The sequence below is a fragment of the Aptenodytes patagonicus genome, chromosome 14 (genome assembly GCF_965638725.1).
Source record: "Aptenodytes patagonicus chromosome 14, bAptPat1.pri.cur, whole genome shotgun sequence".
In the NCBI taxonomy this organism is placed as follows: domain Eukaryota; kingdom Metazoa; phylum Chordata; class Aves; order Sphenisciformes; family Spheniscidae; genus Aptenodytes; species Aptenodytes patagonicus.
Window position 1 is genome coordinate 9,240,213 of NC_134962.1, and position 12,610 is coordinate 9,252,822.

The window sequence follows — 12,610 nt, forward strand, 5'->3', positions numbered from 1 at the left end:
GCCGCTGGCGGGCATGCGCAGTCGCCGGCTGGCGAGCGGGGCCGCGCACCTGCGCCTGGCTCGGCGGGGTTCCAAGATGGAGGCGGCGGCCTGGCGCCGGTGAGGAGGAGGAGGAGGAGGAGGAGCTGTTGTGTGATAAGGAAGTTGCTTTTTTTTTTTTCCCATCTTTTCTCTCCCAGGGAGCAGGTGTGGGATGTGCCTCGGCAACCTTTGCCCTGGAGTAGCCGGGTCTGGTGTGCGCACACAGGGCTGTGGTGGCTGAAGCGCCGTTCCCTGCCTTCTCCTCAGGCGCCTCAGCACGTCGGCCCCTGCGCTGGGGCCGGCCCGGCCTCGGGCTGCGCCCCTCGCCGCGGGGAGCCACTAGCCCGCACCTCCGCGCCCTCCCACAGCGCTGGGGAGGCGGGTCCGGCAGCCCGCCAGGCCTCGGCGCCTCGCAGCTTCTGTGCTAGGAGCCCCTAGGGCCAGGCCGCCCTGAAGGCGGGTGGCATCAAGACACCTCGGGCATCTTGGGGTCCTGTGAACTTAACACAGAAAGTGCACCAGTGTTAGTTTATGTATTGACAGATTACATAAAATAAGTCTAGATCGGGCTGAAAGTTTGAACTCTCTTACTCTCAGGATGCATCTGTACACCCATCCTGGGCGTAAAGATGTTTGTGGAGTTTGTTTTCATTTTAACCACGAATAATACTGCAGGATCTGGTAACGTGTCAGAGTGGTTGTCGTAGGTAACCTTGTTTATTGGTTTAATTCTGAGACAGATCAATTATTTTCATATAAAGGTCTGTTTAGCTACCCTGAGAGACGTACTGACAAAACTCCTTACTGGAGAGACCATAAACACCTTACAAGGTGTTTGAAGAAAAATGAGTTTTCACTTACATAATTTTACATGTATTGGCAAGAAGAAAGCATGTAGATTAATCTAGTTATGCCAACAAACCTTTGAAATAGAGGTCTCTCCCTAATCTACAAACCTGATAGAAGAGAACTCAGTGTGAGGTATTCTTGTGTAGATGTTATGTAGATGGCTGTGAAGGGAGTTCAGACAACTCCTTGCAGTTGAGGCAAGGTATGAGTGTCTAGTCCTCAAGTCTCAGTTGGTAATCAGTAATTAAAAAAACCCCAACATCCAGTGCTGAATCACTTTTAAGTCGGTGCCGTTTTTTGTACAGTTAATCTTACTCCCATCATGCCAAAGGCAAAGAAATTGCAGCTATCACTCAAGCCAAGACAAGTTGTAATTAGTACAGAGGATATCATTAATTGTTAAGTATAGTTTGCTGTCAGTGTCTAGGCTAATTCAAGTCTTCCCATCCTTTATGTAGTACGTTTTGGTTTTACACTGCAAAAGGATACAAAGAGAATTCAGTCTGTAAATTTAGATAAAATCTGTGATCCTGGTGTAATAGAAGATTGATTACAGCTGTGTGAGCAAAACTTGGATAAAATCTCTTATTTTGTCACTTTGTAATTACAAAATTGAAAAGAGTTTGAACTGCTTTCCATTTCTGTCTTCTACAGCATGCTTTGTTTAATAAGCTATAGGAAAGCACAGAGAAGAGTGCAAGTGACAGAAGAGAACAGTCCCTTCTCCAGGTTTTTAAAGCTATTGGGTTTGCCTCTTTTCTTTTGGAGAGAGGGAGGAAGAACCTCCTGAAGATGATTTGTGCTTGAAGTCGTTGTGCAGCTAATTTTATTGCTATAGATTTATGAAGTATCGTCTAAGATAATTTTTTTCTATTGTGCATTCCTAGCATGGTTGGAGTACCATGCAGTGGGTGTGGTAGCATGCTTAAGGAGTCAGGGCAAATACATTTCAAGTCACTGGAACCAACCTAATAAAAAGTATTAATCACTGGCTTGCTTTCATCACAAGGAGCTGATGTATGAGGAAGGAATGTGATAAACAGTTTGATTTCAGATAAAGGTAGAGAGAGAGGCAGGCTTTTTGTACTGGTTGTAACACAAGTTTATAGAGCTATTTTAGTCACAAGTTCTGTAAAACCCGTGATTCAGACTTGATCAAGCTATTCATGGCATGTTCAGTTTCAGCTTCTGTGAAGTTGAAAGACAGGTTGGGTTTCCTGGACAGTTGGGGAAGTTTTTTGGGGGGCCTTCTTTTTCTTTGTTTGTTTTGATGTAGAAATTCGATCACTACCATGGAGTGTAGTGAGATCCTACCGTAACGCTTCTTTCCCATCTCAAGACTTCCCACTTTTTAAGTGGAATGGTATTCCGTACAGTCCTCCTGGGAGTTGAAAGAATACTTCCAAGAATAAAGCATAGAAAATGTCTGCCAGTGTATGTTGACTGGTATTGATGACCTACCTTAACTTTTATTGTATAATTCAGGGCTTATGCTGTTTTTATATTTAACATAAACTATTTTTTGTTTACACTGTCAGTGCTAGCTCAGAAGAGTGATCTTTAGATTCAGTAGATTGTAATCTGCTCTTGTATTGGAGTTGATGAGAGGTTAGGTTTTTTTTGATGGGAAGAGAAAAATAAAAGGGGAAAAGAGAAGCTTTATTTAAAAAATGGTAATAAGGTCATACCACAGATTCTCCTGCTTTCTTAAAAAAAAAAAAATCTGTACTTACAGGCTTTCATTTTGATACCTTCTGCAATTTTGATACATTAATCTTGCATACCAGTTATATTTCCCTACAAAGAGGGGAGTTTTCAAAGAGGGGAGTTATACCAGTATACACTTCGTTAACTGCATTTTCAGAATATTAGGGACACGTGACCTCAAATTGCTTTTACCTTCCTGTCGTGGTTTAATCTCAGTCGGCAACTAAGCACCACACAGCCACTCGCTCACTCCCCCCACCCAGTGGGATGGGGGAGAGAATTGGAAGAGCACAAGTGAGAAAAACTCGTGGGTTGAGATAAAAACAGTTTAATAATTGAAATAATATGATAATAATAATATGGTAGTAATAATAATAATAATATGATAATAATAATAATAATACACAAAGCAAGTGATGCACAGTGCAATTGCTCACCACCCGCTGACCGATGCCCAGCCAGTCCCCGAGCAGCGGCCCCCCCCGGCCAGCTTTCCCCCAGTTTATGTACTGAGCATGACGACACATGGTATGGAATGTCCCTTTGGCCAGTTTGGCTGTGCCCCCTCCCAGCTTCTTGTGCACCTCCAGCCTTCTCAGTCGGTAGAGCATGGGAAGCTGAAAAGTCCTTGGCTAGTGTAAGCATTACCTAGCAACAACTAAAACATCGGTGCGTTATCAACTTTGTTCTCATCCTAAATCCAAAACACTGTACCAGCTACTAGGAAGGAAATTAACTCTATCCCTGCCGAAACCAGGACACTTTCCCTTAATAAGTGAGTGGTACAGACAAACCATTTTTGTCGTAAAGACATCTGATGTTCACAAATTCAAATAACATTGTAGAGCACTATTTATAGGTGCCCATGAAGCCATGGAAATACATTTCATGACATTCTGTTAATACTCCTGATCCTGGAGCAGGATATGTGAATTTACAAATGTTGCATTAGAGAGAAAGAATTTGAGAAGAGTAGCTTGTTATATTTTATCTCCATGAAATACAATCCATACCAACACTGCTATACAAACACAAGAGCAAAGCTCATCAAGTAAACCCCATTGCATGGCAGTTTAGCTAATTTATTAATAACAGTAATATTTAAATAGCACTTGTATAATGAAAACTGAATTTCTTATCCTGAAATTGTGACAGTTGTAGGATTTTGTGGATTTTAATTTTGGTTTGGGGGTTTTTGTTTTTGTTTTTGTTTTTTTAATTTTCTTTCAGGGGGAACCAATAGTTGGTTTAGTAATGAATGTATTTGGTTTTTAACTGTACAGCTACAAAATTACTTTTAGCGTCGAAGTAGTGATATAAAAGTTTGTTGCTTTTCTTGTGCAGAAGTCAGCAATACAATACAATCCTACCAATAGTATAGTGGCTGTGTATATGAGTGTAGTTCAAAAGTGCTCTCCAGCTAGGGACTTCTTCTCCTTTTCTGGTTAGATTTTATCAATGCATTTTTTTGTACAGGTATCTGAGAAGGCTTGAGAAATATTTCTTTATTTAAAAAAATAAGAATACTAAAGAACTGCAACACTTGGTTTTAAATATCTACTGCAAAGAAGCTAGGTGCTTATAAGTCCAAAGTAATGTACACTTCAAATCATATTTTTGCTCAGTAAATAGATATTACAAAATACTTATATTATTAACTGAAGAACTAATGCTACTTCACCCATTAAAGATAGGATGGAGCAGAGGAGCAACCAGAGAGTTCAGATGGAAGAATTTCTGTGTTCTGATTCTGCCTCTGCTTTCTTCTTTGGCTGTCGGCAAAACAATTAGCCTTTTTTTTTCCCCCACTCCTCCTCCAGGCACCTTTAGTTGTTGCTTTGATGCAATATTTACTTACCTGTCAGTGACATAATGAATTGATTATTTTTAAAGTTCATATATGAGATCTTTTCCAATAAAATATTTCTAGTTTCCTAGGGTTGTGGGTTTTTCTTTCAATTTGTACTTCTGTTTTATTTTGTCTAGTTTTATGGGAAAAGTTGTCTTTATATCACACTGCCTGTCAAATAAACATTTGTTTCTGGTGTGCTATAAATCTAGATCCGGTTTTGGAAACACATTTAAACTTATTGACACAAAATATTCCCGTAAATTAAAGTTAAACATAGGTACCATACCTAGGAATCTGTCCAAATCGAGGAAGAGTTGTGTGGAAAGGAGTGACTAGCAGTAATATACCCTAGTAATCAGGGACACCAAAGCTGTCATGCTTCCTGCCACTGAATTGAGACTGTAACAAACATGGGAGCGCTGTGAAAGCCGTCTCTAGTTAGGACTCCTGAGATAGGTGTGCTTGGTAGGCTGAGAAAATTCTCAGGATGTACCATTATGGAATTATTTCTTTATTAGGCAAGAGAAACCAGTGATTTATTTCAGATTTTCTTACCTCTGCAGAAATTTTTGCTTTTCATTCTGAATGGGAATTCTGACTTTCAGCCAGCTCTAACATCAGACCTTTAATGGAGGATGTGTTGCAAGTACTTTAGAAAGTATGCCGTTTGTCCCAGCAGTGGATGGTCTGTAGAATATTTCTGTGATTGTTCTTGGTTAGGGGCTTTAGTTACGATAAACTTCTGAAGTTTTTTGAAAATACTTTCCTAACAAGTAAAAAGCTAATACTGATATATTAATTTGTACTCTCTGAGGTTTCTAACTAAAATGATTAAAAGCTTTTAAAGCTTTTTCTTCCCATTCATCTACTAATCCATTTCTATTCAATGACTCTGGATTACTTTGAAATTCTTCCTTATTTAAACACGGTAGTACTAATCACAGCTGACATCTCACACTTGCACACATGTGTATAGTTAAATGATTTAACTCTTCTGGTAAAGTATTCCAAAGAAACCATGCTGGTGCTCGAGCTGTATAGGTCAATTGATAATATTTCAGTGTTTCTTTCCTCAAAGTAGTTTGTGAACATTACTTATCTCTTTCCAGCACTCGCTGAGTATTCCTGATCTAGAATTTGGAAAAATTATGACAGATCAAAGGAATAATTGCTCCAAAATTTCTTTTAGACTTCACTTGGTACAGATTAGAATTTTAATTTTGTCTTAGAGAATTAGATAAAAAGCTCCGCCTAATAAACCTTTTGGAATAAAGACTTTGCTTTTAAGCTTGCCTGGAAAGCATGTTATCACTATTTGTGAGTAAAACAATGCCCTCTGCTAGCGGCTGTAACCTAGAATAAGTAATACTTTAAGTGCCATCTGCTGAATAATGAGTACTTGTGCCTTTTACTACAAAGAAACGTTTTTATGTAGAATGTGGTTGATAGATCTTAAAATTTTTTGTGACTACACACACTATGCTTATAAAGCAAATTATTAGGCTTTGTCAGTTGTTAAAGGTAATTTCCTATCAAACAAGGATAACATTTGAGCTTCAAAGTGAACAAGCTACTATGGATTTGGAGAAGACTGAGGTACTCAATGACTTTTTTGCCTCAGTCTTCACTGGCGAGCGCTCAAGCCACACTGCTCAAGTCGCAGAAGGCAAAGGCAGGGATTGGGAGAATGAAGAGCCGCCCACTGTAGGAGAAGATCAGGTTTGAGACCATCTAAGGCACCTGAAGCTGCACAAGTCCATAGGACCTGATGAGATCCATCTGCAGGTCCTGAGGGAACTGGCGGATGAAGTTGCTAAGCCACTATCCATCATATTTGAGAAGTCCTGGCAGGCCGGTGAAGTTCCCACTGACTGGAAAAGGGGAAACATAACCCCCATTTTTAAAAAGGGAAAGAAGGAAGACCCGGGGAGCTACAGGCCAGTCAGTCTCACCTCAGTGCCCAGCAAGGTCATGGAGCACATCCTCCTGGAAACTATGCTAAGGCAGATGGAAAATAAGGAGGTGACTGGTGACAGCCAACATGGCTTCACTAAGGGCAAACGGTGCCTGACAAATTTGGTGGCCTTCTACGATGGGGTTACAGCATTGCTGGATAAGGGAAGAGAAACTGACGTCATCTACTTGGACTTGTGCAAAGCATTTGACTGTCCCACATGACATCCTTGTCTTTAAATTGGAGAGACAGGGATTTGACCGGATGGACCACTCAGTGGATAAGGAATTGGCTGGATGGTCACCCTCAAAGAGTTGCGGTTAATGGCTCGATGTCCAAGTGGAGACCAGTGACGAGTGGCGTTCCTCAGGGGTTGGTATTGCGACCGGCGCTGTTTAACATCTTTGTCGGCAACATGGACAGTGGGATTGAGTGCACCCTCAGCAAGTCTACTGACGATACCGGGCTGTGTGGTGCGGTTGACACGCTGGAGGGAAGGGATGCCATCCAGAGAGGCCTTAACAGGCTTGAGAGGTGGGCCTGTGCGAACCTCATGAAGTTCAACAAGGCCATGTGCAAGGTCCTGCACATGGGTCAGGGCAATCCCAAGCACAAATACAGGCTGGGCAGAGAATGGATTGAGAGCAGCCCTGAGGAGAAGGACTTGGGGGTGTTGGTTGATGAGAAGCTCAGCATGACCTGGCAATATGCGCTCGCAGCCCAGAAGGCCAACCGTATCCTGGGCTGCATCAAAAGAAGCATGGCCAGCAGGTCGAGGGAGGTGATTCTCCTCTTCTACTCCGCTCTCATGAGACCCCACCTGGAGTACTGCATTCAGTTCTGGGGCCCCCAACATAAGAAGGGCATGGAACTGTTGGAGTGAGTCTGGAGGAGTGCCACGAAGATGGTCAGAGGGCTGGAGCACCTCTCCTTTGAAGACAGGCTGAGAGAGTTGGGGTTGTTTAGCCTGGAGAAGAGAAGGCTCCGGGGAGACCTTATAGCAGTCTTACAAGGGCACGTAGTGATAGGACAGGGGGTAATGGCTTTAAACTGAAAGAACGTAGATTTAGATTAGATATTAGGAAGAAATTCTTCACTATGAGGGTGGTAAGGCACTGGAACAGGTTGCCCAGAGAAGCTGTGCGTGCCCCATCCCTGGAAGTGTTCAAGGCCAGGTTAGCTGGGGCTCTGAGCAACCTGGTTCTAGTGGAAGGTGTCCCTGCCCATGGCAGGGGGGTTGGAACTAGATGATCTTTAAGGTCCTTTCCAACCCAAACCGTTCTATGATTCTGATTCTAACAGTTTCATCTTTTATAAACATCCAGCTCCTGTTACACAGTACCTTGCTTCACAGCTAGATTGGACCGTGTTGTCTTTATGTCCTCTTGTCCTCCCAGGGTGTGATGTTTAAACACTCTACATCACTTAGTGTGTTATTTTGACATCACTTAGTAGCGAGTTTGTATATCACTCTTGTAAGCAAGTCCCTCCTGCCCTATACTTTCGCAGGTACTCTTCCAGAAGTCTTGCATTTAACTCCCTTTTCCTGAGCTTGCGTGCTTTCCTAGGTCTGCCTTCTTTCAGAACTGCTAGAAACAAATTTGTGTCCTCCGAGTTGGCCTTGCTGCCGAGTCAAACTGCTTTGACAGAAATGCTCGAAGGAAGGGAAGTAATCACAGAACCTGTTATGGTTCTGTTACTTGTCTGACTGTGAGAAAATTAATTACTTTTGCACAATACCTTCTTCCAATTGCAAAAATAATTATAGCTCTTTATAAAATAATTCATTATTACTTATTATGAGTGAATTATTACTGGATAATACGGGAGTCATCCAAGATTGCTCACACACGCTCAAAAAGAAGCACTGGAAGCGCCTGTGACGCTTCTGATGTAAAGCAGATTGGACTGCGTTACATATATGCAGAAGGTGGATTAGCCAGTTGAGAACGGAATGCCGTGGGGATTGTCCATGTAGATCACGCGTGGGAGGCTTGCGTGGCGTTGCCTGAGCACTTGCTGTCCTTGCTGTCCACCCTAGCTGCTGCTGCTGGCTGGGGGAGCCCCTCCCGGCGCGGGAGGAGAGCCCGGCAGAGGGCACTGTGCCCATTGCCAGCGGTGGAGGAGCCTTCCTGGGGCGAGCCCGCTCCTGTAACGCTGTCAGCGTGAGAGCTAGCTCTGTTTCGATTACTTGGGTAATTATTCCGACTAGAGGTAAACGTCGTGTTTAGCTATTAATTACAATACTGGCCACGTCTGTACGAAATGTTTCTAGTATAGTAACTACTCTCGTAACCTTACATGTATTTGTAATTTATGTGTAAAATTAATCTTGTAGTCGTTTAATATTTCATTGATTTATTGTTGAAATCGTAAGATGAAGTTAGCAACATTTTAGGAAAATATAAAACAATTATTGTATTTAAACAAGTCAAATTAACAGGCTTTTTCTCCTCAGTATTTTTATGCGTGTGCACACAAACAAGTCAAACCCACTGTGAAACTACAGAGTTTAAACAGGCAGACGTTTATACACTAACATAATAGAACTGTCACCGTTTATTAACCAAATAGTACTGATGCAGTGGTAATAAGTAAAAATAGAAAAGTACAAGCCAAAGGGAGTAGAAAAGCAATTCAACTTTTCCATGTTTGTCACATTTGGAAATACTGAATCCACATGAGTTCAGCCACTGTCCCAGTTGCGTTCAGCTTTTAGAAGATACTCTTTGCTTCTGTTGGCTCATCTTTTAGTTTCCCTCCTGAGTTATAGTACCGTGAACTATAAACTCCTATGCAGATAGATGCACAAAGAAGCAAAAAAAATCATGTGCTTAGAATTCTGGATGTGTGTAATTACAGTTTAATTTTACTATAACACACCCTCAGTAACTCTGAGTAAATGCTGTTTATGTAGGGATGGTTTGTTATAACATGGTCTGAAGTTTGTTGTATTACAGTAATGAAAGGGCCCCATCAATATATTGATAGATTGATGGATAATCTACTTCTATGCAGATTACTTCATATTTATTAACATTTAAGTAGTATTCTAAAATTAAAAGAACACAAAATAAAAAAGGGTGGGGTGGAGATACAAGCAGCAAGAAAAATTATTATTTTCTCCAAGTCAGGCTGGTGTAAAGGATCATATTAATAGGCCTAAATACTGAGTTATTAGCTATTGCTATTATAAACAGAGTTATGGTTTATAGCAGCCTTTCTAAAAGTCAGTTTAGTCTGGATCTTCCTGAGAAGCCTGGTCTGCTGGCGGAGTTTGCTGTCTGTAGTTCAGTTGGTTTAGAAAACAAACAAATATTACTTATTCAGTACTTAATGAAATTATAGTTAATCTGATTATGGCAGAACACGGGTGAGGCTGAAACACTAAATGTATAATGTTGTTGCAACCATCCTGAATATTTCATTGTAAAATGATCTTTGTGTATCATTGGCATACTACTTGATAGATGTTGAGTGGCTGAATTTGTAAAGTGCTTTTGTGAAGTGCTTTGAGATCCTTGGAGGAAATGTACTAGCATTTTTTTAATGTCCTTTAGGTCTGACAGACATCAGAGTGTGTTTTATTTTTTCATTGTAAATATTATAATGGTGCCAGCAATGGAGTATTTACTGCTTTTCATATGCGTGAGAATACTAAACATATGTATTTTTAAAGGAAATTCCAGAAGAATGTGAAACTATCTTGTAACAATAATTTGTAGGTTTGTGTCCATTGTTTTCAAGAATATGTAAATTGTTACATTATAGAACTCGCTTTGAACCCTGCTACATAATTAGCTGCACTAAACATCAGTATTCAATTTGGAAACACTGTAGCCAAGTGTTTTATTAGAATTTCGTGGAAAAGGAGAATGTGAACAAAATCATAGAGCAAGTAATCTGAAATGCAGTTAAAAATAATGAAAACCAAGCACCAGCCACATAAACACACCAGATGAAGACACAGCAAATGAAGATCATGAAAAATAAACTGGAATAAAAACATGTAAGGCCAGTCCTCAGCTGAAGTAAATAGGGACAGCTGCACCGGGAGTGATGGAACCTTGGTCATTTGCATTAGCTGAGGGTCTGGTGTGTGAAATTTATTATAAGGCTCATGTTTAGGAGGAAATGACAGTAACAGTAAAGGTTTTTTGGTCAACTGGTTGTGTAGGGCTCCTGCAGAGAGTTGGTATCTGACAAATGTCCTGCAAATCCAGTTAAGTTGATTTAAAATAGCCCCTGTGTGCTCCACCCTGCTATGGGGCTGGCACGCGAAGACACGAGTCCATACTTAACCTGCTGCAGTTCACAGTCCACATTTTAGGAAAGTCCTGTGCTACGTGAGTTGGTCTGATACCGTTCACACTGGCGGGTCTAAGACTGGAGCACACATCCAGCTTTGCTGACTCCTGTAAGATTGGAAAACCTGAGCAGAGAGGCAGGACATGTAGCTGGCTGCATCTTGAACTGCTGCAGTTATATTTGCCGGGGGGAGGGTTCTTTAAGCAGTCAGTGTGATTGATCATAAAACCCAAAAATACTAGGAAAATCAAGAGAACAGTTAGTAGAGTTACAATTATTAGAATATGTCATGTACTTACCTGTGCAAGTCCATGTATTTGCATCTCCTTGCTTTGCCTTCCTAGGTACACCAGCTCTAATACTAGTCTTTTGCATGGTCTATCACCATTGCCTTTTTCAGTGCTCCAAGCCCCAATCAGTTTCAGGATCCAGCATGAAACCCACTTTTACTTGCATCTCAGCACCGTTCTTTCTAATAGATATAAAACCCGAAGTGCTTGAGTTCTTTGCTTAGCCAACTCCATCAGCCCATCTGTTTTTGTCTCTTATTGCTCTCACTTTCATGTGTGTCAATTCCCTCATGCATCTTCTTAAAAACATATTCAGCTGTGCAAGAGATTTTCCCTTGCCTCTTTCAAGACTTTTCCTTTAAACATGCACACAGAAAAATACAAATCCTAATCAACTTCATAAAGTACCACAAAAGTAGACAGTAACTCTGCTCTAACAAGTTCTTGTATGGGATCTCTGGTCATCTGGTGCTTTGAGAACTTTAGTTTTTGTTTTATCCTCCTGAAACAGGATGGAAGAGTCTGGTATGTGTCCTAGATGTTGCTGAACATGGTCAAGAGGGGAACAAACACTATTAGTAATAAAGTTTTCGTAAGAGCATGTCCAAATTCTGTACAGTCAGCTCATTTTCCTCATGGGGAGTGTCTAGCTTCCTGTGCTGTCAGTCAATCAGCATGCTAACCTTACGGGGAAATGGTGCTAAAAAACATAGGGGAAAATGGAAGAGGGGTGAGACATACCGTAATCTAATCCAAGGTGCTCTGCCCAAGGCAGGAAGACGTTTGTGTGTTGGTGTTTACAAAAGGCCTGGCAAGGCATTGTTCAAAAGAAAAGAAGTGTGATTGTGTGGGTTCATATGGTGAGGCAAGGCACCGGGGAGGATTTCAGCCTGCTTTCTACATCACAATTTCACATCTTTTTGCCAGGATTATCTGGAAGGTGTCTAGAAAGCTAGCAGAAGGGAGCTCATTCTCGAGGAACAGTACCTGCCTGAAGAAGCAACAAGGAGGTCAGTAGCGGGTGCAGCAGAAAGGGCTTGAAGCAGGCTTTGGTTAACAAAGGATCGAAGACACAGCAAATTACACGTTTTCAGTAATAGAAAACCTATGGGAGGGTAGGATGGAAAAGGGAGGAGGCAATAAGAGAAAGAAAGATGATGATTAGGGTAAGACTGAGGGTTGTGAGAGGAGGGCGTCTTAAAAGGGATAGTGAAGAGAGCATGGGGTAAGGGGAGAGGAGGAACGAGCAATGGATGGAGAAGATGGGAAAGGGGGGAATCTGGGCACGGGAGAAAATGCCCGAGAAGAAGTGAAGGGGTAAGAGGTGGGGGGGGGGCGGGGGAACGGAGGAATAAACGGGGGGGCAGGGGCGGGTGTCTCCGCGTGTGTAGCCGGTTTGTCATTGCCCTGCGGCGCGGTGGGGCCCGGAGTAAAACAGCTGGAGTAAGCAAGGGGGCGCTGGGGATGCTCCCTGATTAATAGCAGAGGGTCCGGGCCGTGACCGCAGGCTCGGCATGTGCTGGAGCCGCGCTGCACTTTCCCAGCCCCCCTGCCAGGATGAGGGGGGTCGGAGGGAGGGAGGCAGCGAGCGGGACGGGGCGATCGGCATCCAGCAGCAAACAAGCGCTC